At 44.8% G+C, this 25,212-nt stretch overlaps 1 protein-coding gene across 3 annotated transcripts in view; it reads left to right on the top strand.

Annotated features, from left to right (window-relative positions):
• Positions 1-25,212, top strand: part of ARAP2 (ArfGAP with RhoGAP domain, ankyrin repeat and PH domain 2) — a 1,345,662-nt gene that overhangs the window by 11,970 nt on the left and 1,308,480 nt on the right. The window lies entirely within an intron of this gene.

The raw sequence follows: 25,212 nt of genomic DNA on the forward strand, positions 1-25,212 counted from the left end.
GCTTTGATTTCGTTGGCGGGTGCCCACCCCGCTTATTCGTTGTGTTTGCGAGGGAGCCTACCCCTCTACGAGCAGAGAAATCACCGCCGCGGCCGGGCTTCAGCCGGAAGTCAGGCGGGCTGTGGGCGGGCCTCCGGGACAACCGGAACTTAGAATAGGAGGGCGGGAGCCTACCCCGCCTCCTACCGAAGCGTCGCGGCTGGTGGGAGCCCCGGAGCAGGCAGGAGCCTACCCTGCGCCCCGGGGCACTCTGCCCAAGAACGAAGAGCCCGGTCGGAGAAGTGTTGATCCAGGCGGGAGCCCACCCCTCACTGGACTGAGGAGAGGAGCGCGGCGTCCGGAGTTGGTGCGGAGGGGGCGCGAGGCACATTGTCGGTGCCTGCCCCTCCGCGTGGAGAAGAGCCCTCCCGTCCGCCGGCACCCGAGAGAGAGAGGACGACGCGGGAGTCCCCGAGCAGCCCGGTGAGTGCTTAAGAGGGCTGGGGACTCCACGCATGTGCTGGGGGTGCGGGGGCAGTGATCGAGCCCCGTGAGGCTCCAAAAGTTACCGCCAGCATTTCTCGAGCCCCGTGAGGCTCTAGGGGGGCCTTGTGAGTGAAGAGTCCCCCGTGTGGGACTCCAACGTTCCGGGGCATGCTTCTGTAGAGCGCGAGGCGGTCCAACGTGAATACAGCTGAGTGTTCAGAGCGCTCAGAGCGCTCCAACGCGGGGAGTGTATTTCCTCGAGCCCAGTGAGGCTCCAACGTTGTGCTGAGCCACGAAGGCTCTAGGGGGCATTGTTATTGTGATAGAGCCCAGAGAGGCTCCAAGAGCGACAGATTGGTGTTCCAAGGGCACAGCGGTGCCCACGCTCAGGTCTCCAGCTGCCCAGCACTTAGTGGGCAGCTGCCACGTTTAGGTGGGGGGACCTTTCTTGTTTTGGTCTGCGCAGCTGGCGCAGCCTGACTTTCAGAAGACAGAGTGTCCTAGCCTGGACAAGGCCAGTTGGCCAGGGACTGCCACAGGTGGTGGCTCATAGGAGTTCTTGCGCAAATGTTGCTTCTACACCTCTGAATGTTCCCCTGCATCATGTGTTTCCTTTTGCTCTACACCTCTGAATGTTTTCATGCATCATGTGTTTATGTGCTTCGACCCCTACAGGTATTGTGATACTTAGGTGGTTGTTTGCTTTCTCCTAGTACAGGTGGTGCTAGTGAGGTCCTGATTCCCTGCGCAATATTTCTCCTAAGGTGGTTAGGGTTGCGTAGGCGGTACTTTCTGATACCAGTAGTTACCGGTTGTGTGCTACATGTTATTTTGTGCTACTGTGATATTATTCCTATGTTCTAAGTGCTAATTTCTACAAAGTGCTAATTCCTGACAGTGGTCCATGTGGCCCTGTCCCCTGTATATATAATCCCTTGTAAATTCTGCCCGTGCCTGTTGGCACATTGTAGAGTGTGTGTTTTTATCTAATGTGTTGTGTATAATACAAAGGCTATTTTTATAGAATACCTTGTGTGGAGTTTCCTTTGTGGTGGGCCTTGGGTGTTGTTGCTGGGTGCGCGCGCAAACGCTTTACACATCGCCTCAGGGATAAGCCTGTCTGCTCGTGCCAAGCTACCAAGGGGGTGAGCAGGGGTTATCTTTGGCGTGTAACTCCCCAGCCCTGACTAGAGTGGTGGTTTCTGCCTGGCTTTGGCGCAAGCCTCAGCCAACCAGAAATCCCATTTCTAACAATTGCCATATAACATTGACTTTTATAGCTACCTGAGAATAAAACCGCATCCAAAAGATTCAACACTACTTGTAAATCAACACCGACTATCCCTAGCCGCGATTCCCAACGTTGCTCAAAATAGGCAAGATCATCCTGTTTGGTTGCAGTTATAATTTTAGACAATTGGGATATCTTACATTTCCTTTTTATACATTCCAAAATTGGATTCTTTTCTAAACTAATCTGACCTCTTGAGATAAGTTTAACTAAAAAGCTTCGAATCTGAAGGTATTTAAAAAAATCCATATGATGTAGCCCATATTTCTCTTGGAGTTCAGAGAAAGACGTCAGCTGGTTATTAGAAAATAAGTCCCCAATGGCTCTAATCCCCTGAGTGTTCCATCTATGCATGATTGAATCTGAAAAAATCATAGGCAGTTTCCCTATTTCTCCTAGAGGCATGTATCGATGATATTCTTTTATGGTAAAAAGTTTATGCACTTTTAGCCAGACTGCGGCTGCAGCCACCAAGATCTTAAAACGGGTTCTTTTATAATAGCTGGGCTCAAAAAATTTAGAGAATAAGTAGTTGGCTTCTGGCCCTAAAACAAGCTCATATATAGAAGGTGAAGAAGCAGGGTCAGAATATACCCGAGGGCCAAAAAATAAGATCCTCATGTATTGGAGCATGGCCGCCCAATAGTAGTACTGAAACTGGGGAATACCCAGCCCCCCCCTTGACATTGGTAGAGTAAGTTTCTTAATGGCTCTTCTTGACCTCTTATACCCCCAAATAAAACGGGAACACATTCTTTCTATTTTTGTGAAAACTAGGTTGGGTATAAGAAGAGGAATTGAGCGAAGGAAATAAAGAAATCTTGGAAAAACCACCATCTTAATGACATTACACCTACCATAAATAGATAGATGTAAATAGTCCAAATTTTCCAGCATTCTATTAGAAGAGATTAGAATTGGATCGAGGTTGAGACTGACAATTGTTTCAACCTTCGAGGCAATTTTGACCCCTAAATATACAGCCTCCGAGACAGTGTTGACACCTAAAAGAGGGCCAGTGCCAGTATAGAGAACTTGCGTCTTATGTAGATTCAGTTTATAGCCGGATAGAGATCCAAATTCCATGGTCACTGTTTTAATACGGCTCAGCGCTTTAACGACATCCATTGTGACAACTGCCACATCGTCAGCATAGGCTAACACTTTAATAGATTGAGACATAGGTTTAACTGGTATAATCTCTGGATCCTGCTCTATTTTTACCAAGAGAGGTTCAATATAAAGAGCGAAAAGTAAAGGAGAGCAGGGGCAACCCTGCCGGGTGCCTCTATGGATCTGAAACTCCGCAGAGTGCTGCCCAGATATACGAATTGAGGCTGCCGGCCTAGTATAGAGAGCTTGTACTGCTTTGATAAAGGATAATGGAAATCCTTTCCACTGGAGGACGGCCCAGAGAAATTCCCAGGACACCCTGTCAAATGCCTTCTCGGCATCCAACAGGGCTACCCCTATTGGGACTTCTGACACCTGGGACCAATCCAAAAGAGAGATTACTCGGCGGATATGATCTATAGTAGCATGCCTTTTCTTAAGGTGATTCTTACATTTCAGGAAGTGTTGATTGCTTTGTAGGTGTGGGTTAGCAGAGTTTGAGAGAGGCTCAGAGACAACTAAAGGACTTCATTTTTATTTCTTCTTTTTGGTCACTGGAATTGTTTCTTCATGCAAAACTGAGTTAGTAAATTCTGAGAAAATTGAAGAGAGTTGATGCATGTTCAAATGTATAATGGCGGTCTTCCAGTGAGCTAGACACATATTACAGATCATATTATTGTCTATTCTTCTCGAGGTGGGCATCCATTCTTGCAATACTTTGCCAATAGTCTCTTAGATTCTTTTCATCCAGGCTTTTTGCCTCACATTGTACAGACATCATGCAGGTTCTTGACCAGCTTAGAACCATCCCAGGTAGGGTAACACTGCCACCATGATCCTGTTACACCTGTATGTGTCCTTCAATATTGTATGTCGCTTGGTCGTACTATCTCCACATCACAAATATAGTAATTCATAAATGGCATTTGATAAGTGTTCATCATTTCTCTCAGGACACACCCTGTCTCTGTCTCCTTTTCTACAGAAACCTGTATTTAGTTGTCTTTATTGCTGAGTTACTCAGGGATTATCTTTGAGCCTAACATTATTTAATACATGTTTGGTTCCATATATATGATCTATTTGCTCTATTTAATGGTCTATGAAGGTGATGGAGATATTATTTTTCAACTATTTAGGGTTCTTTGCTCTGCCCAACCTAATTTCCAGAGTTGCCTTCTGTTGTGGTACTGTGGATTTATAGGAATTTACTCGAGCAACTCCGACAAGACAGAGGTTCTGGTTGCTGGTGGCCAGGCCTCCTTAAGGTGTTCACGGTGGTGGTTTAATAATCTTGGCTTTTCTCCTGTGCCAGTTGACATCATCCATAATTTTCGCTTCCTTTCTGATCTCTCTGTTACTCGGTCTACACAGATCAATGAAGCTTCCCCCCTCTGTTTCTGTGATCTGATAATGCTTTCCAAAATTATGTCACTTTTCCCCTCTGATTACCGCTTCACGGAAATCAAGGCAGTAATTCCCTGGACCAGGTTAATTTGCTGTGCCTGGGACTTCAAGTCTAATCTTTAAGGTACCTTTATACAATTTGGCATCTTGTCTTCCGCTGAGCCTTATTTGCAAGGCTTCCATTTCTAGCCAACTGTTTAGATTACAAGGGCTGCCAGTTGACAAATGCTTGACCGTTTAGAACCCAGGCGTCTGTCATTAAGAAATAAGTTGCACATGCTCGTGTTTGCAAAACAAAAATTGGGGGGCATAAAGGCCCACTATAATACTTCACTCTTTCATGACCAGGCCTACTGCTGTGCATACGATAAAGGTATAAGTGGCCGTCCTTCTACGAGCTATCCACCTTGATGTGTCATTCGCTCCCACAGTATCAACGAGAAATTAACCATGATCTGACATTCCATAAACTTATCAGAATTAGGCAGATTTGAAAGTAAAAACTCTTTCAGTATTTTGATTTGAACTCTTCAGCACCGTGACACCCTGCGGGTTACTTGTGTATTTTTAAATATAATACATTTAATAAATACCTTTTGGGTGCAGCTATAAGGTCTTATGAGTCATGGTTATGTTTGCAAAGTGGTGCCACGGGCCATAAAATGCTGTGTAGGTGTGATGGTGGATGTTGTTAGTTCTAACACTTCATTTTAGTTTCAAAGATGGTCTTTTGGGTAAAGTATGTTTCAGAGTGAGTTAGGAAGTCCATACTTTGTTCAGCTGGTGTTGAATAACTACTATTGCAAGACAGTGTCCTTAATGTCATCAGGAACGTAGTTGTAGTTCCTGCAAGTATCACCATTGGGCATTTTTTCTTAATGTACAAAGTGTCCCTATTTGTTATTTCTATTTGTAAGTTGTGGATTTGATTTAATTCGTGGATAGACGAGGTGATGGCCAGTCATGTGCTTTGGTTTTGTGTCTCTTTAGCGTGTCTGGGATCATCAGTGGTTGGTGATGTTAGGTAGCAGATGGCATTCAATGCGGTTGCTTTATTTGATTAATTGGCGTGTCTGCACAACAAAGTTTGGTGTAGTCATGTTTGTTTAGTGGCCAGGTTTAGGATGTATATTGGCCTTTATGAAGAAGCACTTTGAAGAATGTTAGTTTTTGCAAATTGGTCGATGTTGAACTTTAGTGTGTTGTTGGTGATTTTATGGTTGTGTGGTGGTTGTTGGGTATTGGACCTGTTGATGGTTGTCATGGCTTTCCTATTAGTTTATTTCATGTGTAATCCCCTTATTGTCTGGTTCTGTGCACTGTCATGGTGTCGGTGTTCATTTGTGTGTGTGTGTGAATATTCCACCACTATCTATTGGAGGGCTTCCATGAGATAGGACTGAGCTAACTTCAGCACTGCTACGGTTGGATGCATTACTGAGTTCATAACTTTTAATTGAACCTGATTTGAATGACATAGATATCCCCGAAGTGACTCGGCCATCGGCATTCACTTAGTGACAAAAGATTTGTCGCAGGTGATTCATAACTTCCTTTTTAATCAGTTGATGGAGGCGATGACGTCGAGTTGCATACTTAAACAGCAGAGGTTGACCTGGACTGATACCAAGGGTACAATTTCATACTTTGAGCCAGTTATAACAGTCTTGTTGTCTTTTATGTATATGTGTATCTGTGCAAGCCCATCAGAGGTCGAAAACCTGTCCTGATTTTTTTTTTTTTAAGACTAAGGAAGGTACAGGTTTTTAAATATTTTCTGCGCTGGCCTCATTTCGGTAGAGGATGGCCGAAAACGTAAGAGTTAGTGTATCGCAAGCGTATAATCATACCATAGGCTTATAATACAAGGCAGGTGCAAGGAATTGTGAACAGGCGTTCTGAAAGGGGTTACGCCATTCTGAGTTGCCTATTAAACGTGTCGTTATATTATGATAACCTTTGACCGATGAAGCATTTTCCGATGCATGCATTTCAGTCCAGCATGAACGAGTCGCTTGTAAGCATCCCTCTTTTGCCTTTTAAAGCAGACCTAACGGCAAGCAAATTTGTCACAGTTTCATTTGAGCAATCAATGAAAGTAAACAATAAGAAAACAAGTTCTAAGTCAGTGGTTCCCAAACTGGGGTCCGGGGACCCCTGGGGGTCCCTAAAGCCTCCTCAGGGGGTCCGCGACTACTTTGATAATCGAATAATATTAACAGATCAATAAAGTGTAGATATACAAAGAGGATAAATGTACAGTTGAACATTTTAAAACATACTGTGAATGTGAAGGGATTTGAAACTAGAGGCTAAAAATTAAATTAATATCCTCAGATCGATTTGCTGGAGCAGTGCAAGTGCATCAAACTGAATATAGAATGGATGATGAGCGGCCTCAATTGAATTTAGAAAAGCTCCAACCATTCTATTAAAATTTAATTTTCATTTCTTCTTTATTTATGTTTTCTAATTAAATAAAATGTGTTATTTGTGTATTTGTTTGATGAATGCTTTTTTGTATTTTTGTGTATTATTTTGTGGTTCAAATCATCAACATTGCTTAGGCCGGGGTCCCCAACTTCTAGTAATGACTCATGGGGAGTCCCTGGATTCGAATAATGATTCATTTGGGGTCTCCAGGTTCCAGTAATGTCAGGTGCCCCGCAAACGCGCACACAGAAACGCCGGGAGACTCACTTCCGGTTGGAAGGGTGAGTCCCGGTCTAGTGGTTGCGGCGCACGAGAGGTCGAAGGAACACTTCCGGGGGAAACGCTTACACTGTGCGTTTCCCGCCGGCTCCGTGCTTCGTATTCTACTGAATCCCCCGAAGACGTGACTGCGGAGTTCCGACCCCCGCAACCTGGTTCCAGTAAAGTTGAAGGCGTGCTTGTGCATTCCTTCCCTCGGCGCTGGAGCGCCCCACTGGGTATCGAGAATTCCGGCCACAGAGGCTGCCTGAATCCCAGAGCACCGGAGTGCTCATGGGATACTTGTATATATCATTGGAGACCTGTTTGTTCGTTTAGCGCAGGAGCGCTTGGGGGGTGTTTTAGTTTATTCGGCGCAGGAGCGCTTAGGGAGCTCTTTAGTTTACTTAGCGCAGGAGCGCTTAGGGAGCACAGTTAGTTTACATAGCGCAGGAGCGCTTGGGGGTTTTTCCTCAATCCTACAACGCAGGAGCGTTGGTGGGATACTCTTGGTTTTGCATCACTTCAGCGTGGGTGTGCTTCTGGGGGTACTGAAGTGTCCATAGCGCAGGAGCGCTACTGTGACAAAGTACCCACTTCATTTTGGAACTGTGTTCTAGCACCTACATTGCCTTTGTTATAGCTTGCCCCCGTAGTTGGCCGCCTTATTGCGCAAGAACATCTTTGCGCATGGTTTGACCTTTCTTTCAACTCACCGGCGCAGGAGCGCCTTACTTTGATTTCGGAAGGAGTAGTGTCCAGGAGTTCTTCGCCCTGAGCAGCGCTGATTCTGGTTGCCCTGATCCGAAGAAGCATCGGTGAGTCCCCGGAATGATTTTCTTTTCTGTGTGTGGGTTAGCGTGGGTGCTGTAGAACAGGGGTTAGGACTCCTTATCGAATAGTTCTTCATGTCTTCCATAGGGCCCCCAGGATACATCCACACCCAGCCACTACGTCCTTTCTGGCTCCCTTCCCTGCGTCCATCTCATCTCCGTTGGTTACTACTATTCACGAAGGTCAGGTGGGTACAGGGACGGGTGCTCTTGTCGTCTCTGCGGAATCACCTCGCAAGCAAAGGTGAGTCTTGTGAGGTACACGACAAGTAATGATTAAGTGGGGGTCCCCAGAAGTCAAAAATTTGGGAACCACTGTTCTAAGTAATTCAATTTAACACATGAAGCGCAGTAGAGAAAAAGCGCTTGAGCATGCCCATCTTAATGGATTATTGAAAGTATTGGTGAATGTCAGTCCGTTTCTCCAGATCTTGCTTGTTGCTTGGAGACTTGGCTCTTTCGATGGTGATGCCTGTCAGCGCCGCAGAACCGTACTAATACCTCTCAGCGCTATACAACCCTCTATACCCTAACCTTTTCCTCTTACTGACTAGGACTGGCTTTCGGACTGCTGTAGACAGGAATATGAAGGCTATTGAACTCTACAGTGGCAGCTATTAAATGTAGAGAATAGATTCCAAAAGGTAGGTTCACATTGATTGTATAATATACTTAAAATACCAAATTTCCCTTTACAAAGAGGGCGAGAGCCTGGTAGGCCTTCCATACATCTAAAGTGATACCATTCAAGCTTTTGCCACAAACGCTGAGGGTTATTCCTCACATGCAAATGATTCCAATATTCTGTTGGACGTATTCATGATTATGATTTTCTGAAGCACCCAGAGATAATAATGACCCAAAGATGTCTCATAAGCCAATATTGGTCTACCTTCTATTGAGTCTCCTCAGGCAAGTGCTTACATAGAGAAGTGGGTCTTTAGGTCGACTTTTAGAACCAGGCCTAGCACCTGTTTTCTGTTACTCTAGAGAAAGTCAAGCTTTCTGCATACTATAGATTGCTTCTTATTCCCATAAAGTGAGCATATTTTGATAAATAGCTTGCAAGTCACTTTTCTTCTTGTGTCAATCTCTCCTTTCTCTCACAAATAAAATGCCACCAAGAGCAATAGTTATGCATACTAATTACGGGCAGTCGGCCTTGTGTTGCAGCAGTCATAAAAATAGGGCTGGTGTTTCCTTAGTTATTACTATATCAGAGCAACCATATTAAAGAATCACATTTGACCAGTAGCTAGGAAGAGAAGAACTGGTTGTTGAGAAATGCTATCTCAGTACTAAATTATTCCACTAGTTTTCTATGACCAGGGAAAGTTTAACAAGAAGGTAAAAGCCGAACAGTCTCGGAATTGGGCAAACTTAGAGTGCCTTGATGAACTGGCTGGTCCCACGTCCATGGCCTATTCTAAAAATGGCAGTGTTCCTACCCCTTCCACAATTTCTTGGTTGGAGATATTCCCCTCCCCAGCACCCACTGCTTGACTGTTCCGGTAATCTTCATTAAATTGAATTTGGTTGTTCATTGCCACATTCCTCATTGTCTGGGAGTGATCCACCCTCTAAGACTTGCAACGCACTACCAGCATTGACTTGTAATTTAATGTAGGTTGAACCAAATCTGGTTGACATCGCTGCTCTAGACAGGTCATGGTCCCCTGCTAACCCTGCAATTTCATGGTAATGAACTGTGGACCTGGGATCAAGTAGTCACCAATCGCAAACAATATACCTGATTAGAGTCTTTGGTTGTAGTTTCACCCAAAGGACCAAAATCAGCATGTGTCCATGCCCACTTTAACTTAAAGCCAAGGTGGTGCAAGTGCTGTATGTTTGGAGTGGAGTGTCCCCTCCATAATAAGCTGGTTTGTACCAATGATCTGAGTGCCTGACTAAATGTGACACTCTATCCTGTCTTTTTATTTGGCTCTGACATCTGTGTGTGTGTGTGTGCGTGTATGTGTGCGTGTGTGTGTGTGTGTGTGTGTGTGTGCACGCGCGCCTAGGCCTGTCCATGGTAATGCGAGCTTCAACATCTGTTGCATGACCTGAAGGGGCACACATTCAGTCACTTACAGTTGGCATATGACTACTTCCATATCCTGGCTTTGTCAAATAAATTAGTGGTGGCAGCTCGCTATGTTTTTGCGAATGTTTAGGATGACCATACCATTTTCTGTGTCAGGAGTGAGCACAGTGTACTGACTCCATTCAGGTAAAGTTCTGCTTTAATATGAAACATTGGACCTTGTGATGACAATGCATGTTGAATGGGCGCATGTGCACTTAATGCGCAGTACATGTATGGAAGCAGGATTCTGTGTGTGGTAATCCATGATCTCGGTTTTAACATGGCACATAAAGAAGAAAGGATGAAACTTCCCCTTTGTATTAGACTTGCTTTGAATTGTACTTTATTGTAAATACCTCAAAGTCTTCAAAAAGTCACTGTGTAACGTAACACAAGTCAGCTGTTGTCTATTTCCGTAGAAAGAATTTGTGAAATACGAATGTACCGAAGAATACATAATCTTCTATATCTGCAATAAAGAAAACTGTTGTTCAATACAAGTCCTCACTCTTTAGACCTTCTATTCCTCAACACTAAATGAAAGCTATGGTTTCCTTACTTTAAAAAAATTATACATACTGGATCTATTGATGTAATGTGAAGTCACACCTTTGGTAGTAAGGTGTGGGATAGCCAAAAAGCACCATCCCAAATACAATTTCAATTGTCATAGTAATGTACCCACAGTATTTATAATTCTCTAATGAGGTGCAATAAATAAATCACTATTATGTCGTATTTGTTTTGGGTGCAAATAGGAGTTTGCAAGGTTGGCTTCCTTGTCCCAGTGGTGGAGGAAGTTCCACATGCCCTCTTAGCCTGCTGTGTGGACTCTAATGTTGCATTTGCGTGTATGTGTGTCCATAGAGGACCTCCTTTTTCTAACGGCAAAGCATGGAATGCATAGGGTGTTGGGACAGAAACGTGAATGCCCCTGGCCCATATTATAATATGCATGATGAGGGTAGCACTGGATTGCGAGGACCGCCATCCTGGGTGGTCACATGGTTCTTGTTGAGGGGATATGTATGGGACAATGTACATGGGAAGGGGCCATAGCACTCTGTAACTGACTGACTTACCATGGACAACACATGAAACCAGTTGTAACAAAGAGGGCATGTGCATAGAGGGTCCTGCCTGCACACATGGATGCCACTAAGTGGCTGTACACTTGTACAGCAGGGCTGTCCAGAACAGGCTGACCCAGCTAACCTATTAAAGTATTAAGCATCCAGCATAGTTTTCATAATCTGCGAGGAACTTGCATTCACATTGACATGACTTGAAGGGTTTGTGGTGGGAGGACAGTATAGTTTGGTGAGAACTGTGTCAGAGTAGTAGTGAGCATTAGCAAAATTCATATTGAGAGCATTTAAAATCAGCAAAGTTTGTGGCTGTTGTTGGGAAGGAGGTCCCTCACTGATAGTGTGCAGTGATACACTGCCTCCATTTTGTACCTTCTAGTTCATCACTGAGAGTGGGCATTTTCAAGCCCACTTGAAGAGCTTGCTAATGCTTTCCCTCCCCTAAGTAGTGTATTCTCTGTGTACACTGCCACAGCTGGTGGATATTCATTACTGCCTTCTCAGAATTATTTATGTAAGCACTCCCTTCTTCTAAACAGAATTGTTTGCCTTCTTTAATGACTCTCTGGAGCAGCATCAACAGTATATGAGTCAAAAGCATTTCTAATATTTAATTGTTCCACTGTTATGTTGAAGTAATGTGGCATGCACTCCATAAGTGTGATACACACGATTTTGAAAGAAAATCCACATACTCCATTGTCGACAACCCTTTTAATTTTTTATGAACTATATATATTTTTTTCAATAAATGTATTTATTAAAGGAAGTGCAAAGTATACATATGAACAAGAATACCATTTCATTAGTACAATATTAAACAGTAAATCAAATAGGTGATAAACCATTGTTAACAACAAGTGAAAAGATAATAATAAACAACAAAAAGAAGAAAGATATGCTAAAGTTTATCAATAAAATGCATCCATATGGAAGGGAAGTGATCCAATTAAATTGTAAGAAGAACTTGTAAGAAATATAGAAGGAAGAAGCACAGAATGGAAAAGAGGAGAAGGGAATGAAAAAGCGTATCTAACGATTAAAACTTTATATAACAGTATTATTAACAGAACAATATTAAACACGTCATGAAAACTCGATGGCAAAATTAAATATATATGAAGAACAACATAGTTATGGATAATATTGCCTACATTAGAGATCATTAAAACAGTATCAATTGCAAATGAGGATCAGTATTTGGTGAGTGGAGACCTTAATATATCACGTTTCACATATAAAGATGAGAATATAAATTGTATCTATCTAATCTGTGAATATGACAGATTAAGTTCCACCACTGTTGGATAGTGATACTGTTTGTAGATTTCCAATTAGAGGTAATCACCATTAATCCAATCGCAGTTAAAAGATCAACCATTTTTCCGCACAATTTGTTATGAGACCAGAGATTGCTTAAGGCACCCAGGAATAAAGCAGACCATGAGAATGTGAAGAAGTAATTACCCCAATTCCAGTTAAAACATTAAGCCAAAATTCTGATAATTTAGAGGGTAGGTAAACCATATGAATATAGGTCCCAGAATTGGTGTTGCACTGCCAACAAGTATCTCGTTTAAGAAGTTTAAGTTTAAATACGTGTGCAGGGGTGTCAATAAAGTCTATTTTAAAACTAATGTAGGTTTTGGGTAAGGTTGGTTCGACTTGGCAGTGAAATTGATCTTTTCCCATATTTTATCAAATGTGAAAATTTGGTAACTAGATTGTAGGTCAGATTTCCTGTTGAAGTTCTACTTTTGGATTTGTCTGGGGCATTCTTAATGTTATAATATGGGCAGCTGTAGAGGGAGTTGTAATGGAGATTGGGGTGATCTGTGGATCATGATCCTGATTGGGAGAAGATGGAAAAATCTAAGGGCAGTGCAAGCTCTGATTCTAAAAACTGATATTGTTTAAGCAATTTAGGGGGCCAATTATAGATGGAAGAAATTGATTTACATGCGATAATGACCTTAATATGATGCAGTAATTGAGAAACTGTACCAATACCTTTGTTTAGCCATGTACACCAGATCAATGTCTTTCCATTTTTCTGAGACATTTGGTATACCAGATGGGACTTGTTGGACTTGGCCATTTTGCAGGGTCATCCCTGAACGTTTTGCCTTACTTCTAGGCTTTTTTCTGACCTGGTATTGGTGGTTTTAGGACTTTGGGCACTTTAGCACTGCTGTCCAGTGTAAAGTGCGTGCTCTCTCTGTGGTAAACATGGTAAGATTGGTCTACACCTGTTTGGCATATTTAATTTACCTGTCAGTCCCTTGTAAAGTGGTATCTCAGATACCCAGTGCCAGTAAATTAAATGCTACTGTTCGGCTTGCAGCGCTGCTTGCGCCACCCACCAAAGTAGCCTTTCAAACCTGCCTCGGGCCTCTGCCATTGCAGGGCCTGTGCGCGCAGTTTACTGTCACTGTGACGTGGCACATAAAGTGGGTGCCATGTCTGTGACCCCCCTTTTACTACATGTCAGTGAGGGAGGCCCTAGCTAGCCCTATGGGCAGGGTGCAGGTAGGTAAAAGGTAGCACATGTACCTTAAATGTGTGACATGTCCTGGTGGTGACAAACTGCCATTTTGGTTTCTCACTGCTGTGAGGCTGCCCTCTCATAGGAATGCATTGGGGATTCCCTGATATGTGTGTCAGTGGTAATTCCTGATATGAGAGGAGCAGCGTGGTCAAGTTTGGAATAGTAATAATAAATGCTGCATAATGGTGTGCGCAGATGTATTATCACTATTTTAGAAATGCCCCTTTTAGAAGTTGGCATTTCTGTGTGCTATGTGTCTTTGTGCCTGCCTGATGTATATTGCATGTCTGGCTCTGGAGTGACAGGGGGTGGGGAGGTGTGTGACTCCAGAGGGGCAGGGTGAGTTAGCGCTAGGCTGAATAGGCAGACCTGCATTTGGAGTAGTGGGAGTAGTAGCCACTGACCCTGAATAGGTCTGTGCCTGCCTTGTTCAATTATGTCTCTGCCCCCCTGTAGTGTGTCTGGGGTCAGAGCTAAACCTGACAAAGGAGGATGTGAGCACTGTATAGAAAATGCTCCTGTAACCCACAGATCCAGTTGAGACTGGATCCCCAAGCCCTGTGCCAGGGCAAAACAAAGACAAAGCCTAGTATAAATATTGGGGCTGTGACCCCATGAAAGGTGTGCTTGGTTGCTGTACCTGTTGGGGGCTGAAGAACTGCTGGGCATCAGGAGGAACCACTGTGGGACCCAGATGCTGCTTCCTGGGAGTCCCTACGTGCTGGCCTGCCTGTGCCCAGCTCTGCCCATTGGACTTTGGAGGGCTCCTGCCCTGCAGGTTTGGCGCTGGGAGAGTGTTGGATTCATTGGGGAGGTGCCTCCTCCCTGATGTACTTGGAGGCGAAGAGCACTGTCCTCGGGAGGGAGACAGGCTGCACGTTGGTGAATTGTGCCTCTGAGATTAAAGGTGAGCGAAGCGTTGTTGGCTTCACCATTTTTTATGCATGTGATTTGAGAGCGCTGAGAGGCCTTTCGCTCATGGGAGCTGGGCCCCGCTGCAGAGAGGTGCGTGGTGCACTTCAGGATTGTCTTAGCGCTCCTGGTGTGTGAGCCTATAGCGTGGGCTCATGTTGTGCACCGCCACGACCCGAGCTGGATGTTCGGCGGACTGCCTCGATGTAGGCAGAGCCTTGCAGAGGAGGTGGGAAGAAGACGCTACAAGAGGAAGTCAGGCAGACATACTGCCTGGAGGTGGGTGGGGCTCCCATGCCAGTGGAAGCCCAGCACATTGCTGGAGACTGCTGCGGAAGGCGTAGAGGCCGAGGGGATGACACTGATTGAGACTTCGCTCTGTGTCCTGCTACTGCCGTGTCCTACAAGGTGAGCCGTGAGCCCCGAATGGCCGTGAGTTGGCCAGGCGGAGTTGAAGCCTCATGGGCTCCAAATCTGCACTATTCCCGTCTGGTAGAGGGAGAGTCTGATCCCCGCAGACCACTGGGTACAACGGGAAGACCGTAGGAAGTCTGGAGAAGCCCCGGCGAGTGGGGCTGAAATTTGAGCATTGTTGGTGCCGTAAGTGGCACCGGAAGAGCCCCGGTGAAGGGGGCTCTCTAGGCACTGTGGGTGCCAGTGCTGCTTTTCACAGCTGCACCGCGAGAACGTGTGCAGTTCCAACAACGGGGGCATTTCTTTCTCTGTATGATGAAGTAGGCGTGAGATGAATCCCCCGCTTCCCAGTGCATCACGCATGTTGTCTTTGCTGCAGAGGCAGCCAGAGGAGCACTAGAGGTGCCTGCGACTATTTGGTCACACAGCTGCCCCACCTGATTCCGGGCTGCTGCAACGTTGAGGGGGCATTCTTTTGGGTCTTAAGAGAGACCGGGGTGAGTTACACCCTCGCGCCTCCATTTCTGGCGCCGGCCTGTTGGGCCTGCACCCTGCTGCAGTGGCAGCTTTGCGTCATGACTTTGGTGTACATAGGGCCAGACGGGCAGTCCGAGAAGGGCCCCCAGAGGAAGGCCAGTTGACCTGTGAGCACCTGAGGTACTGGTAGAGCGCAAGGCCCTAATGTTTGCATAGTGTGATTATGCCTTCTGTTCTTTTGCATAATGTGTTTATGCCTAATGTTCTTTTGCATAATGTGTTTATGCCTAAGGTGATGATGCTGAGTACAGTATTTTACCAGTAGTTGCTGGTTGTTTCTTGCTTTCAGATGGTTTAGACAGTTGCCCGATTGGCCATGTCATGTATATAATCCCCTGTGAAATATTGCCTCGTGCCAGATGGCACAGTGTACATTTGTGATTATTATCTAATGTGTTTGTGATAATACAAAGGCTATTTTTATATAACCTTGGGTGGAGTTTCTTTTGTGGTGTGCCTAGTGTGTCACTGCTGTGTGTGTGTGTTGCGCAAACGCTTTACACATTGCCTCTGGGATAAGCCTGACTGCTCGTGCTAAGCTACCAAGGGGGTGAGCAGGGTTTTTCTTCAGGGTGTACCTCCCTTGCCCTGACTAGAGTGGTGGTTTCTGCCTGGCTTAGGCTCATGCCCTAGCCAACCAGAAATCCCATTTCTTACAGGACTATGTATAAATTGCTCAAAAGGGGATAAATAATCAACCCAGTATAGCTTAAGTATAGAATAGGAGTGAGAGAGAACAGAGGGAATACATTATTTGGGAGGGTGAGCTAAATAAATAAGGTGTTTGTGATTAGAGTGAGATATCATGGCTCCAAAATTAGGGGTGGGCGGAGCTCACGGAGTTCAAGTCTGCGGAATTCCGCTGAGTGATCTAAAAACTCAGTGAAATTCCACGGAGTTCCGTACATAGGTGGAATGCCGTCTGTTATAAAAATGAGCCACTCTTATAGCGTGGACATTAGTATTATGCGCTATAAACGCGCATAATGGCAGGCTCAGAAAGTTTACCATTGTTTGCAGCAGTACACAACCTTTTGATCATAATTGTTTAACAGCAGGACACATTTTAATTTGATACCAACAACTGTAATGGGTTGGATGTAATTTGAAAGCCTGAGCTGTTGTAAATGACGCATGAAAGAACACGGGCCATGGCTATCACTAGTGCAGTGCACCAGGCCCGGGAGTGTGGGGTGTCCACTGTGAAAAGTATTGCTCTTTCGCTACCTAACAGAGGCACAGGGGGGGCCCTGGTGTTTGCTTCAATCGGGGGCCACTGATACAATTTAAGTTTAGTACATTTTTAAGAATTTTGAACTGAGTGACTCACTAGGTGCGCATCTCCCCATCAGAGGGGCATTCCCAAGGGGAATCATCTTTACACTCTGGTGTCCATGCAGAATGTATTCCGGCCTTCAATGTCCATAGTGGCAAGCTTTGGTTTCTTGAAAACGCGTATATCATATGTTTCTGTATTGGAATTGTAGCGGGTAAAAGTCCTTCTGGGAGCCTCGTGTTGTGGGCTTATCGCCTAGCAGTATTTCCTGAAGCTTTACTTCCATCTCGTCCATAATGTTTCAGCCATTCAAGATTATATAACTGCAGTGCCAACTATCACAATATATGTTTTTTTTAGTAGCTGTAACGATTAGATTGTTTGGCTGACTACTGGCTTCAGGCACAAAAGTGCCAGGAATAAGGCCGTCTGTCAATAGGACCCGCCGCAAAGGAGACATACCCCAAAGAACGGCACAGACACCTCACTTTCAACATCGATCGCTGGGATTGATGGGGAAGGGCTCAGTATGATAGGCTCCCATTGGGTCAGTGGTATGTTCAATTGTGAGCAAGCATGCCATGTGGGATGGTTAGCTCTTTGTTGCTGGTGTTGTTATGTGACCCTGAGCAAAGGCTCATCCGAGCAGGCAATGGCCCCCCTGCAAGAACAGTTTGGAGCAAAGGACTGCTGCTGCATTAAGTGAGAAGCTGTTAAATAAACAGATAAGATAAAGTGCATTTAATTTTAATAGTTGACTCATTTTTAGGTTGAGCATTCGAGACCTCGTGTATATATTTTAGTATATACTTCTATGTGTATGTACTTTGTGGGCTCTGGAGATCAGCACTAGGACTTGTCTGCTTCTGCCGAGAGACTTTTTTTCTGTTCAACTGCCTCTGTTTAACTGTCGTGAGGGAAAACGACCAGGAGAGGTCAGTAAAATACCAGAATTGCTTTCTGCTGAGGGACTTTCTTTTTAAAAAAATTCTGGAAACTGCCTCTATTGCACTTTTTTGATAGAAAACGATGAGTAGAGGTCAGTAAAATACCAGAATTGCTTTCTGCCTGTTCAACTGCCTCTATTTAACTGTCTTGAGGGAAAACGACCAGGAGAGGTCAGTAAAATACCAGAATTGCTTTCTGCTGAGGGACTTTCTTTTTAAAAAAATTCTGGAAACTGCCTCTATTGCACTTTTTTGATAGAAAACGACCAGCAAAGGTCAGTAAAATACCAGAATCACTTTAGCATTCTCTAGATTCCAGTTCATAGAAATTGTCTTCCATGAGCACCTGTAGACAATAATATTTTTTTCAAATCTTGTATTTACAGTGATATGACCACCGAAAGCCCTGATTTTATGTTAAAAACAGAGTTTTGGACTATACCATTTCCCACTGAAAGGCAATATTTCTCTCCATGTGTTCCCATACCTGGCGTGTCATGCAGTTTGGTGCTTACTGTCCCTCCATGTTAAAGAATAGTAGATGTTTCAGCACCCAGGCTAATGTGCTGCATAGCTAAATACATATAAGGTCCCAGAGACGAGACTGATTGCATTACAAATGCTTGTTCCTAGGGGTAGGCGAGCAGTAGCACCGAGGCCGTTGAACTTTGCTCCTTTGGTGGCCAGCTAAGTTATTTTGCAGAACTCTGCACTCCGCTTGGAGTGCGGAGTCCAAAACTCTGTGAACTCCGTCAGCAGAGCGGAGTTCACAGCCCACCCCTACTCCAAATTAAGCCACAACTTAGCTTCAGAATCAGAGGGGCTTAAAAACACAACAATGGCTTTGTTTAACCCCTTCGCTGCCAGGCCTTTTCCCCCTACTGTGCCACGCCCTTTTTTGGCTATTTGGGGTAGTGCGCGCTGAGGCCCCTGTAACTTTTTGACCACATAAGGTATCCACGCCAAATTTGCGTCCTTTTCTTCCAACATCATGGGGCTTCTGAAGGTACTCAGGGTTTGTGGATTCCCCTGGAGGGGTCACAGAAATGAGCCAAAATACAGCAAAATTTAGTTTTTTGGGGGGAAAATGGGAAAAACGGGCTGCAAATGAAAGCTTCTGTGTTTATCCCTGCAAGTGTTATCAAAAAAGAGTTTGTGGGGCTGAAATCACCATTTTCCCAGCTTTTAGGGGATACCAGACTTTTGTCAGAAACCCAAAATGTTTTACACAGTTTTGGCATTTTTCTGGGACATAGCCTATTTTTGCTATTTTTTTGTGCTTTCGACCTCCTTCCAGTTGATGTTAGAAATGGGTACAAAAGCAATAATGGATCCTGGAAAACTATACATTTTAGAGAAGTAGATAAAATTCTGAATTCAGCAAGGGGTCATTTGTGTAGATCCATCAAGGTTTTTTTTATAGAAACTAACAGGTAAATATAGGATAAATTGAAAATTTGTTGAATAAAAAAGCCTTTTGTGTCAACGTTTTCATCTGTAACTTCTTCTAATTATGACAGCTCTTTGAAAGCAATATACCGTTACATTTGCTTGACATTACTGGTTGTGGGGATATATGGGACTTGTAGGTTCACCAAGAACCCGACGAACCCAGAGCCAAAAACTGAGCAGCAACTTGCAATGTTTTTTTTATTATGTACCGGGTATATAGTAATTATTCTGTAAAAATGTGTACATGGAAAAATTGGTATGAAAGACACCTATGTATTTCTGAAATGGGAACAAAATATATAGTTTAGAAACAATAGATATTTGCACATTTCCGAAATTGGGAATACTCATACTAGCATGAGAATTATCAGTCATTTTTTAGAATGACTTCTTTTTTACACAATGTCTTTCATTTGGAAGGCAGAAATGCATCGAAAGTCAATAGGTAATAACAGTTCCTTTACAAATCTGAATGACCCTAAGTCTCCCGATAAAAACGGTACCTCACTTGTAGGGGTAGGCATAGTGCCCACGACAGGAAATGGCTCAAAACCCAACGTGAACGCACCACATTTTCACAATGCAAAATTACCCTTTTTTAGCAAAGTGCCTAGCTGTAGTTTTTTAACCCTAGCTCTGCCGGCACCTAGGGAAACCTAACAAACCTATACATTTTTGAAAACTAGACACCCAGGGGAATCCAGAATGTGGGTGACTGGACTGCCTCCCACCAGGTTCTGTTACCCAGAATCCCTTGAAGACCTAAAAAATTGCCAAAAAAAACACTTTTTCCCCACATTTCTCTGGTGGAAAGTTCTGGAATCTGCGTGGATCCACAAATTTCCACCCACCCCGTGTTCCCCAAAGTCTTCCGAGAAAAATGGTACCTAACTTGTGTGGGTCGGCCTAGTGCATGCGACAGGTAACTGTGCAAAACGCATCGTGGACACACCTCAATTTCGCAGTGAAAAATGAACTTTTTTTGGCAAAGTGCCTAGCTGTTTTTTTTTTTTTAACCCTAGCTCTGCCGGCACCTAGGAAAACCTACCAAACCCACACATTTCTGAAAACTAGACACCCTGGGGAATCAAGGGAGGTATGGCTTGCGTGGATTCCCCAACGTTTCCTTACCCAGAATGCCCTGCAAACCTCAAATTTAGCTGAAAAAATCACCCTTTTCACACATTTTTGTGTGGGAAAGTTGTGGCATCACCGGGCTGACACAAATGTTCTACCACCCAGCGTTCCCCTGGGTCTCCCGATAAAAACAGTTCCTCACCCGTGTGGGAGGCCTAAGGACCCGCCACGGGCAAGGGTCCAAAACGTAGTGAGGTGCACTACGTTTAGGACCCTTGCCTGTAGAGGCGCACTACATTTTGGACCCTTGCCTGTTGCGGGTACTTGGGCCTCCCATACGAGTGAGGCACCGTTTTTATCGGGAGACCCGGGGGAACGCTGGGTGGTAGGAAATTTGTGTCCGCCTGGTGATGCCACAACTTTCCCACACAAAAATGTGTGAAAAAGGTGATTTTTTTCCAGCTAAATTTAAGGTTTGCAAGGCATTCTGGGTAAGGAAACGTTGGGGGATCCACGCAAGCCATACCTCCCTGGAATCCCCCACGTGTCTAGTTTTCAGGAATGTGTGGGTTTGGTAGGTTTCCCTAGGTGGCCGCCGAGCACCGGGCCAAAAACCCAAGTGACCCCTATTGCAAAACCAGGTCGTTTTGAGATAGGCAATTTTCATGTCGCCTCACTACGTTGTGGGCCCTTGCCTGTCGCGGGTACTTGGGCCTCCCACACGAGTGAAGCACCATTTTTATCAGGAGACCCGGGGGAACGCTGGGTGGTAGGAAATTTGTGTCAGCCCAGTGATGCCACAACTTTCCCACACAAAAATATGTGAAAAAGGTGATTTGTTTCAGCTTTCAGCTAAATTTGAGGTTTGTAGGGCATTCTGGGTAAGGAAACGTTGGGGGATCCACGCAAGCCATTCCTCCCTGGAATCCCCGGGTGTCTAGTTTTCAGAAATGTGTGGGTTTGGTAGTTTTCCCTAGATAGCCGCCAAGCCCGGGGCCAAAAACTCATGGGACCCCCTTGGCAAAAACCAGGTTGTTTTGTGATAGGTAATTTTGATGTCTCCTCAATTGGTTTTGGGCCCTTGCCTGACGCGGGCACTAGGCCTACCCACGCAAGTGAGGTACCATTTTTCTCGGAAGACTTTGGGGAACGCGGGGTGGGTGGAATTTTGTGGACCCACGCAGATTCCAGAACTTTCCACCACAGAAATGTGAGGAAAATTTGTTATTTTGGACACATTTTTAGGTTTGCAATGGATTCTGGGTAACAGAACCTGGTGAGAGGCAGTCAAGTCACCCCATCCTGGAATCCCCTCGGTGTCTAGTTTTAAAAAATGTACAGGTTTGGTAGGTTTGCCTATGTGCCAACTGCGCTAGGGCCCAAAATCCACAGGTATGCACATTGCTAAAAAAAAGCGGGAGCCCAGTGGGCTTTCTGCCGCCCTGGGGGGGAATTGGGGAAGGGGGTTTCATCCCGATATGCCCCTAAAGGGGCAGAAAGACTGTGGATATTTCTTGTGGGGGTGGGGGCATTCGTATGACCATTTTGGGCAGCCCGCACGCATAAAAAAAGCCTGCGTACTCGCTGGTGCCTAGTGGGCTTTCTGCCCCCCCAGGGGGCAGATCAGGGGCCGCTGCCGCCAACTACCCTCCCAGGGGGGCGGAAAGACTGGAGTTTCTCTGGGGGTGGGGTGGGGGTATTGTCATGCCCATTTGTGGGAGCCCCTACCCCTACACTAATAAAACAAAAAAATCCATGGTTTCTAGTGGGCTTTCTGCGCCCCCCAAGGGGGGCCAGATTGGGGGCTACAGCTCCCATCTGCCTCCTGGGGGGCAGAAAGACTGTCATTTTTGTGGGGGGAGGGTGGGGGCATTGGCGTGCCCGTTTCGGGCAGCCCACACTCTAAAGACAATTGCGCAAAAAAAATCCCCCGCGTCAAGTGGGCTTTCCGCCCCCCCGAAGGGGCAGATCAGGAGCCAATGCCCCATCTGCCCCCAAGGGGGGGCAGAAAGGCTGTAATGGTGGTGGATGGGTGGGGGCATTGGCGTGCCCATTTCGGGCAACCCCACACCCTAAAAATAATCTACAAATCAATCCCTGGTGTTTAGTGGGCGTTCTGCCCCACCGAAGGTGCAGATTAGGGGCCAAAGCCCCATCTGCCCCACGGGGGGCAGAAAGACTGTAATAATTGGGGGAGGGGCATGGGCCTGCCCGTTTTGGGCAGCCCCCACCTCTATTTTTTTTTAAAATATTCCCTGGTGTCTAGTGGGCTTTTTGCCCCCCCCGGGGGGGCAGATTGGGAGCTAATGCCCCATCTGCCCCCGAGGGGGGGGCAAAAAGACTAAATTGCAACAAAATAACCAGGGGCAGCAAAGGCCCTTGCCCAAGGGGCCGCTCCCCCCTCCCTGGTGTCTAGTGGGTGGATTCCTGCTTGGGGATCGCCCTCCTGTGGCAATCCCCAAGCAGGGATCCACTGGAGATTCTCCCCTTTCCAACGATACCTCTCCCGTCTTTCTACGTGCTCAGGGGGCTGAGATAGCCCCCTGAGCACGTAGAAAGTCAAACTGAAATGAGCCTCTTGGCTCAATTCAGTTTCACTTTCACTGTAATGACGTCGGCGCGACGTGCGCGCCGATCGTCATTACAGTGAAATGGGGGGGGGGGCCTCGGGAGCTGGGGAAGCTCTTCCCCAGCTCCCGAGGCTATTTTCACTAAAAGGGAATCCCTCTGGTGCCCGCACCAGAGGGATTCCCCAGGGAATGCCTCATGACGAGCTGGACTCGTCATGGGCACAGCGTGACTGTGCTCCATGATGAGTCCAGCTCGTCATGGGCACTGGAGGGGTTAATACCAAATGCCTTATGACCGAGAGAAAAAAAAGGCGAAATTTACCCCAACAGAGTATTTGGGTAGTTTCAAGTGGTGTAAAGATATGCAAGACGGTATTCCATTCCAGAGAAAACTAGATGATGATTTGTCTAGAAATTCTCCCTAGGAAGTCTGATATGTAGCATCTTAAGATGGAAGTTAATAACTGGGAATACCATCCTTTTGATGGTGTTAAGGTGACCCCACCAAGACACAAATAATTTTGACCAACTCTGCGTAAGATTGGAAATCCTGGAGAGAAGAGCATCCATATTAGATTGTAATGTGTCTCTGGTGTTATTTCAATGCAAAAACCCCAGACATGTTATCTTGTCAGAATGCGAGGATAGCAATTATTAATAATAATAATAATAATACTGAAGTTTATATAGCGCAAACAGCTACCTCAAAGACAGAGGTGTCCCGGCGCTCTAGCAGCAAGTCCCCAGCAAATGTGACCTTAAAACAGAACTTGTTAAGGGGCATAACTTCAGACTTTTCATTATTAATTTTATATCTGGAAACATCTGAATATGCACGTAACCCTTCAAAGAATTGTGGGAGGGGGACTCCGGTTCAGAAATATAAAGAAGAGTTTCATCAGCATATGCAGTGAATATAATATGCACATTCTTTACTTGGAAACCAGAAAGGGCATCAGAATGTTTCAGTTGATATAAGAAGGGGTCAAGTACAAGAATAAAAAACAAGGGTGATGGGGATAAACTTGCCTCATACCTCCCTTAAGAGGGAAGTATGGGTGTTGAATTCCATTTACCACCACTGTGAAATGAGGCGAAGAGTAAAGTTGAGAGATTAGTTGCAGAAATCTAGGATCTAGCACATGACAATTTAAAGCAAACATTAGAAACTGCCCTTTAACCCTATCGAAAGCTTTTTCTGCATCTAGAGTAATGGCTGCAAGAGAGTGATTGAGTTTAGGGGCTTTTCTGTGAATATTCAGGAAGATAGGCATATTATCTAATATATTTTTAATGAAACCGGATTGCTCAATATCTACTAAATCAGGCATGACCTCATTGAGTGTAAGGGATAATGCTATAGCGAAGATTTTGCAATCTGTGTTTATTAATGAGATAGCACATTAGTTCTTACATAAGGGTAAGTCGCAATCTTTATTTGAAACTAAACATATCATAGCTTCTGTAAATGAACTTGAGGAGTTATATAATTAAAGAAAGTAATTGATGAATTTAAATAACTTAGTAAAGAGTAATTTTGAAAAGTGGAGATAGAATCCTACTGTAAAATCATTTGGACCTAGTGCCTTACGAGTTGGGAGACGTTTGACTTCTGAAAACAATTCCTCTATTTATTGTCGGAGCTCAAAAGAGGTCAAATTAATGTGCGTGGACTTGTCTGTTTTATCATGAGTGAAAAATTACTCAATTAACTCTTCAGTAGGTGGAGATTGTGGGGTATGCAGGGTCTGATAATAATCTGCAAAATACTTGGCAATATCCGAATCTTGAAAGTGAGTACCAAATTGATTAGTGATCAATTTGATAGACTATTTCTCTCTTCTACATTGCAAATACCAAGCTAACAAGGTACCAGTTTTGATTTTACCCCTGTAATATCTAGTGTTAATCTTGAGGAGTGCGCCATATGCTTTCTCCATAGAAGATTTACTGAATTGAATCTTGCTGCCACCAACGGATCGTGCAGAACCTCCACCCCGCGTGCGCATTCTCTGCAGGTGCACAGATCCTACTCGGAAGTCCTTTGTGAAGACCAATTTTAAACTTCAGGTATACGCTTAGACTTCAGGTCTAAGTTTACATATGTGAATTGGGCCCAAAGTGTTTTCTATTTTGCTTGTAGGACACTGCTTGTATGCACACGATCTTAGTACAAAATATTTAGGTTCAGCATGTTCTATGATTTTTAATAGTGGCAGTGTTGGATCTTGTTTATTTTATTCTTATTTATCTGGACTTTTATATAGTACGTACAAGATACAATGAGAGGCAGGGCAATTTTAAAATATGAACAGTTAACCTACAAATGTATTTATTTATTAGTGTTAAGTGGTCGCAAGGTCAAGTGTATTAAAGTGTGTTACACTGAGCAAAGTACAGAACATAACAAAAAGGAAGCCAAAACAATGATCAACCTATAGTGTCAAACTACACAAGCTTTAATGGATAGCGCAGGTAATTGGAAGGAGGAAGGGGGGG

Source organism: Triturus cristatus, chromosome 2_2 (genome assembly GCF_964204655.1).
Source record: "Triturus cristatus chromosome 2_2, aTriCri1.1, whole genome shotgun sequence".
NCBI lineage: Eukaryota > Metazoa > Chordata > Amphibia > Caudata > Salamandridae > Triturus > Triturus cristatus.